This window comes from Archocentrus centrarchus, unplaced genomic scaffold, assembly GCF_007364275.1.
Source record: "Archocentrus centrarchus isolate MPI-CPG fArcCen1 unplaced genomic scaffold, fArcCen1 scaffold_41_ctg1, whole genome shotgun sequence".
NCBI classification, from domain to species: domain Eukaryota; kingdom Metazoa; phylum Chordata; class Actinopteri; order Cichliformes; family Cichlidae; genus Archocentrus; species Archocentrus centrarchus.
The window spans coordinates 2,989,533-2,996,942 of NW_022060267.1; the positions used below are offsets into that span (position 1 = coordinate 2,989,533).

Genomic DNA, 7,410 nt, shown 5'->3' on the forward strand with positions numbered 1-7,410 from the left:
AAATTACCATTTTTCTTGTCCCTCCTCCTCGTCTAGCTCTAACCTGCTTGAAAACATCAGCATCTTCATCATAATGCATCCATCCTATTTCTATTTTTCTCTTTGTCTTCAGAGCATTTCTTTTATGGGTTGGTTCTGAATGTTCTTGCGCTGTGCTGCTGCCATCTTCAGATGTTTTTCTTTTGGACAATTTGGTTTTCAGACGTTCAAAAAGTGTCGACTTTCGGCTGTTGCCCTGCCGTCTGCAAAATCCAAATACTGCTAGGCGATCACCATATGATGGTAGATAAGTCTTCAGCTCCTCATCAGACATCAGATTTATAACACTGGCATCGATCTACAGAGGGAAAAATAATTCACTTTCACACACACACACACATATATATATTTGAAAATACAATTATATATTGAATGAAAAAAGTAGTATTTAAAAGAAAAAAAAATTAGAATTATGTACCTTCTCATTCTCCAGGGTTTGTATTATTTCCTCAGAGACTTCTCTTCGTCTCAAGAAGTCAGTCAGGTCTTCCATGCTGTAAACAAGTATGTACAAATGATCACTTATGAATCCACCATATGATCATCAAGTCTCGGTGTCTAGTGTACTTAATGTAGTTGAGAAGCTTGTAATATAACTTCCTGGGTAATATACCTTCCCTGCAATTAAACACTAATCAGTGGTTCTCAAATTGTGGGGCGAAATGTCATGACAGGTGGGATGCGAATGACCTGGGAGAAAAGTCATGTGGAACATACGTTGAACATCTGATTTATTTTCACAGCGGAACGAGGAAACGTTAGCAGCTACGTTAGCACGGCGACTAGCCAAGCCAAGCTGTGCACATAGTGCCGTCATGGCGCCACTTCAACATCGACCCCCAGACCGATCTTAGCGTGTGGTGTTAAAATATTTCATATAAGTGAGGCATAACGGAAAAAATCTGCACTGATTACATACCTTTTAGATAGTTACCACTCGTTAGACTACATCTCTACCTGAAAACCCTGGCGACAATGCAGCACAGTCTCTACCCGAGTGCGCCTGTGCCCTCTGCTTCCGGTAACAAGGAAATGACGTTCCTGCATCCGTTCCTGCATCCTGATTGGCTGTGCTAACTCGAAATTTCAAGTTAATATCGCCATCTGTAACTCGAAATTTCGAGAAAATAACTCGAAATTTCAAAGAACACCCGAGGTTCTGCGGGAGTATGGGGTGTCTGGCTCATTGTTGCGGGCCATTCAGTCCTTGTACAACCACAGTGAGAGCTTGGTCCGTATAGCCGGTAATAAGTCGGATTTGTTTCCTGTGGGTGTTGGACTCCGTCAGGGCTGCCCTTTGTCACCGATTCTGTTCATAATTTTTATGGACAGAATTTCTAGGCGTAGCCAGGTGGCGGAAGGCTTCTTCCTTGGTGGCCTCAGAGTCTCATCTCTGCTTTTTGCAGATGATGCGGTTCTGTTGGCTTCATCAGGGGGGGGCCTCCAGCTCGCAGTGGAACGGTTCGCAGCCGAGTGTGAAGCGGCTGGCATGAGAATCAGCACCTCTAAGTCTGAGGCCATGGTCCTCAGCCGGAAAAGGGTGGAGTGCCATCTCCGGATCAGGAACGAGTTCTTGCCTCAAGTGGAGGAGTTTAAGTATCTCGGGGTCTTGTTCACGAGTGATGGGCGAAGGGAACGGGAGATCGACAGGCGGATCGGGGCTGCTTCTGCAGTGATGCGGACGCTGCACCGGTCCGTCGTGGTGAAGAGGGAGCTTAGCGTAAAAGCGAAGCTCTCGATTTACCGGTCGATCTACGTTCCTACCCTCACCTATGGTCACGAGCTTTGGGTAGTGACCGAAAGAATAAGATCGCGAATACAAGCGGCAGAAATGAGTTTCCTTCGAAGGGTGGCTGGCCTCTCCCTTAGAGATAAGGTGAGGAGTGCGGCCATCCGGGAGGGGCTCAGAGTAGAGCCGCTGCTCCTCCACATCGAAAGGAGCCAGTTGAGGTGGCTCGGGCATCTGATTAGGATGCCTCCTGGCCGCCTCCTGGGTGAGGTGTTCCGGGCATGTCCCACCGGGAAGAGGCCCCGTGGTAGACCCAGGACACGCTGGAGAAATTATGTATCTCGGCTGGCCTGGGAACGCCTTGGGGTCCCTCCGGATGAGCTGGAGGAGGTGGCTGGGGAGAGGGAAGCTTGGGCTTCTCTGCTTAGGCTTCTGCCCCCGCGACCCGGCCCCGGATAAGCGGAAGAAAATGGATGGATGGATGGAACTCGAAATTTCGAGTTATTAACTCAAAATTTTGCGTTACGGATGGCGATTTTTTTTTTTTTTAGTGGCGGAAACGAGCTTCCATATGTTTGTGAGCTTTCAGGAACCGTTTGAATTTTTCTGATAGGACAAAAGTTTGTGGAGTTACGGGCTGATACTCTACGTCTTAATCAGCTGTTTGCCGCTACTAAGGGGAAGTAACCGGTGCTTCAGCGACGATCGCCTGGTGTTTATTTAACTGGTTTTAAACTCCTGCCTCAGACTGATTCCTCCTGATCAGCTGTTACAGTCTGGATCCAGCAGGGGGCGTCGGGCTCTGTGTCTCTGCTGCTGTTCACATACAAACCTCTGCCTGTAGTAACGGCTGACTCAGCAGCCACTTTTTTTTTTTTTTTTTTTTTTTTTTAATAAACAGCGTTCAAGAACAATACAATAACAGTATAAAACAACTTCAGAATACAAACTCTCATAGAGGATAACAAGCTAGGGGGTATGCAATAGTAATGAATTGAATAATAAAAGAGAGAACCAAACAAATATAGACTTAGAACAGAAAATTTTCAGCTATCTGTTGTGAGATGATTCTAGCAGTTTTCCATTTTTTGATCTTACATATCGATGAATAATATAATTTAAATTCGTTCATGAAACAGGAAAAGGAGGGCTTATTACCTTTCCATTTATTACAATGAATGTGGTATTTGGCTAAAAGAACAATTATATTTATAGCATCAGAGAAGGCTGGATTTAAGTTTTCCACATAAAATAAAATAGAATTAACATCAAATGAAGGAACGTTAAGTTTGAGATTAATCCAGTTCCCAATGTCAGTCCAAAAACTCTGTGAATATTCACATAAAACAAACAAATGTTCAAGAGATTCCTCTGCTGATTTACAAAAAACACATAACTCAACATCAAATTTAAATCTTCTTTCAAGAAACATAGATACAGGATATATTTTATTAATGATTTTAAAATGGGTTTCTTTCACTTTAGGGGCTATAGGCCATTTAACAAACTTGGAATGAGCAAAAATCCTGGTTTTTTCATTTGCCTTAGGATGCATCTTAAAGGAACCTCTATTATAGTCAAAATAAATCTTTTGTCTTATACCATCATTAATAACCTTCTTGTTACATTTAAAGTCAACTAGGGCACATTCGTTTATCTTTAATGTGGGCATCGAAAAGGTCACTTTTGAATACCTAATAACATTTTGGATTAACTGAATCAATGCTAAAGGAATCGCTTTAGACACCTTTTCAAAATCTTTGTAATGGCAATCAAGATTAAATTTCCTAACAAAAGCTAAGTAGTCTATTGGCTCTCCACAACAATCTAACATATCGTTTACAAAGATAACTCCTTTTTCATGCCAGTCTTTCCTAAATAATGATTTCCTACCAACAGTAATTGTCCTATTATTCCATAAAATGGATCCGTGGGGTGAAAAGTTATGCTGAAATATCATTTTCCAGAAGTGGAGAGTTTGTTTATGATAGTTAGATAGCTTGACTGGGATTTTACTAATCTCAAAATCACATTTTAAAAGAAATTCAATTCCTCCAAGTTGCTTAAAAAGAGAATTTGGAATATGAAACCACAATGAATTTTGCTGCAGAATAAATGTTTTAAGCCATTTGATCCTAGATGCACCAACCATGGCCTCAAAGTCTAATGCATTAATGCCACCGTTCTCATATTTTTTAACTAACTGGGATCTTTTAATATAATGTGTTTTATTTTTCCACAAAAACTGAAAAATAATGGAGTTAGCTTTTCTCATATTTTGAGGTGATATATACATAGAATTACACTGATAAATGACCCTGGAAATACCATCTGCTTTAACTAATAAACTTCTCCCAAAAATAGTCAAATCCCTTGTCAACCAACGGCTAAGATTTTTTTTAATTTTTATTAGGCAATCTGAGATGTTAACATCTTCTCTTCTTATTAGATTTTTTGATAATAATATGCCCAAATATTTCACTTCATTTTCGACCCTAATTGATGAAATGTTTTTATGTGTACAGTTATGAATGGGTAAAATCTCACATTTTTTGATGTTAAGTCCTAACCCTGAAGCTTTGGAAAATGTTGAGATTACATTGAGGGCTTTTTCAACCATTGAATAGTTTTTAAGAAACAAAGCTGTATCGTCCGCAAACTGGCTAATCTTAAATTCTCTATCAAAAATGTTTATTCCTTGTAACTCCGGACTATTATACATTTTTAAGGCTAACAATTGAGTAGTGAGGATGAACAATTTTGGGGAAATAGGGCAACCCTGGCGAATGCCTCGTTTGATCTTAAATCTAGAGCTAAGTCCTGGGTTTAAGGAGACTGAACTATAAATATCACTGTAAAACATCTCAATTAGTCTACAAAAATAATCTCCGAAACCCAAAAATTTTAGAGCATCTAATAAAAAGGCATGTTCAATAGTATCAAATGCCTTGTAAAAATCTAAGAACAGTATAAGGCAATCGCTGTCAATAAAATCGCGGTAATCTAACATGTCAAGAATCAATCTTATATGATTTTGTATGCTTCTTCCTTTAACAAAGGCTGATTGACATTCATCAATTATGTCTTTTAGTCCACTATTCAGACGCTCAGCAAAAACATGAGCTAATATTTTATAATCAGTACAGAGCAAAGTGATGGGTCTCCAGTTGTCCAAAGATGTTAGATCTTTATTTGGTTTTGGAATTAAGGTAATAATGCCTTGCTTCATTGTATTAGAAAGATTACCCGTTTGGATACATTCTAAAAAGGCTTTGAATAGCATCTCTCTAATATCTTTCCAGAAAAACCTGTAAAATTCAGTTGTTAACCCATCCAAACCAGGCGACTTTCCTGTGGACATCTTCAAAATAGCCTTGTCTATCTCCTCAATTGTAATCTGTTTTTCCATGAATTGTTTAAAGTCTATATCAATTATTCTATTAAATTCCCTTATATCATTTAAAAATTTGGAGCAGTCTGTTTTTGAATAGTTAGATTTATATAGGTTGCAGTAAAAGCGATGTATTTCTTTATTGATTTGACTGACGTCTTCAGAAACAGATCCATTTATGTTTAATTTAGTAATTTTCTTTTTTAGCTGTCTATGTTTTTCAAGGTTAAAAAAATAAGTTGTATTTTTCTCCCCTTCTTCAATCCAGTGGGCTCGGGAGCGTACAAAGGCCCCTTTGGCTTTTTCCAGATATAGGGTATCCAGTTCATTCTGCAACTTACTTAATTCAACACATTCTTCAGCTGACAAATCAGTTTTTCCACAGAGATTATTAATATTGGTGACAATATCAAGTTGTCTTTGTTTTTTAAACTTAGACAGTTTTTTACTTGTATGAATTGCCGTTTCTCGTATCCTAAACTTCAGCCATTCCCATTTGCTTACAGATGACATTTCCAAGGTATCAATATACGCAATTAATTGTCTAATATCTTTGCAAAATTTGGAATTCTCCAATAAAGTATTATTAAATTTCCAGATATGAGAGGGACCAGAAATGTGCCTTGAGAGTAAAAAGCATACAGATATAATACAATGGTCTGTTAAAGGTGAAGCAGAGATATCACACTTGTTAATATAGTTTACCAAGGAAGCAGATATGAGCCAGTAGTCTATTCTAGAGCTTACACCATTACCAGAGGCATGAAACCAGGAAAAACGTAGAGATCCAGGATTTTTAACCCTCCAATAATCAATCAAATTGGCACTATTCATTAACTGGGCAAGCAGGTCATCATACTTGTGATATTTAACCTTAGGTGGATTTCTGTCTAACCAAAGATCAGGCACCAAATTAAAATCACCACCAACTATAATTTTGTCAGTTGAATAAGCATGCATACTATCTGTAATATGTTTGCATAAGTCAGAAATTAACATCTTGTTTTTTCCTCTTTCATTGTAGCCATAAACACACACTAAAATAAAGTTTTCATCATTGATTTCTGTTATTACAATCAACCAGTGCCCATTTATGTCGCTTGTATGATCAATAACTTTACCAGGAAATCTATTAAACAAAATCATGACACCAGCTGAGTGAGATGTACCATGACTAACAAAATTGAATCACCCCATTGTAACTTCCAAAAATTAACATCGTCTTCCCCAGAATGGGTTTCTTGTAAAAAAACACAATTAGCCTTTTGTTCCTTGCAAAAAAGAAAAACCGCTTTGCGCTTCACATTGTTTTTAAGCCCCCTAGCATTTAAAGAAATAAAAGATAATATGTCTGAAATGTTTAGATCTAGAAAACAGAGCCAAAAGATGCGCAGGAATGAGAGTTTTGTCCTTTATACAATCAGGGCAAGGTGCATTTTACCATAAACTCGTCAGGTGAGGCAGAATGATAAACCGTCAAACAGGGAAGCTCTGGCTACTAAGGGTCGACTCTCTGATTGTTAATCAGTGCATATCCCTCCTTCAGGAAAGCTCTCTGCCCTCTCTCTCTGGCTTCCCGTACTCTCGGCCATAACTTCTTACGAGCTTCTCTGTCTTCTTTGGAAAAATCTTCCTTAAATTGGATATGCAGCTCCTGACAGACCCTGGCATCTCTGGATCGCTTCCACACATCATCTCGAATCATCCTCGCCACAAACTGGATTATTACTGAACGTGGAGCGTTGTTTGAAGTGGCGGGGTCTCTTTTCTTACCCAGGCGATGCACAGTGTCGACCGACCCGCGAAGCTGTTCCACTGAGACGGGCACCACTCGGGTTAAAATGCCAATGACAACCTCTCTTATATCTTCTCCGTCTTTTTCAGCCAGACCGTTAATCCTCAGGTTCCATCTCCTTTTATAACGAGCTTGCTCAGACACAGACTCCTTAAGTAGCTTGTTTTCCTCTTCAAGTTTGCTGATCTTTCCCTGTAGAACTTCAATGTTTTGCCTGTTCTCAATAATTGCAACAGTGTTCTCCTCAATTCTTTTTTCAAACTTTAGCAAAAGTTCAGTCTGTCATGGTCCTGGGCCGTCTGCCCAGCATTTTGTGTTTAGTTCTGTCTTCCCTGAGTTTTGTTGTTTTTCAGTTGTTTTGATACGTTTGTTCCCCTCGTCCCTGTCTCCCCTGCTCCATGTTCTTGTCATGATGTCTTGTCCCTGACCTCCTGTGTTTTCATGTTGAGTTTATTC

General features: G+C 39.3%; 1 long non-coding RNA gene across 1 annotated transcript; it reads right to left on the bottom strand.

Moving 5' to 3' along the window:
* Positions 1-311: 311 nt before the first annotated feature.
* Positions 312-1,037, bottom strand: LOC115776921 (uncharacterized). Its single transcript, XR_004019532.1, has 3 exons — positions 959-1,037; positions 458-533; positions 312-359 (listed from the first exon to the last, which is right to left on the bottom strand). It is a non-coding gene; the product is annotated as an uncharacterized LOC115776921 (long non-coding RNA).
* Positions 1,038-7,410: the final 6,373 nt, after the last annotated feature.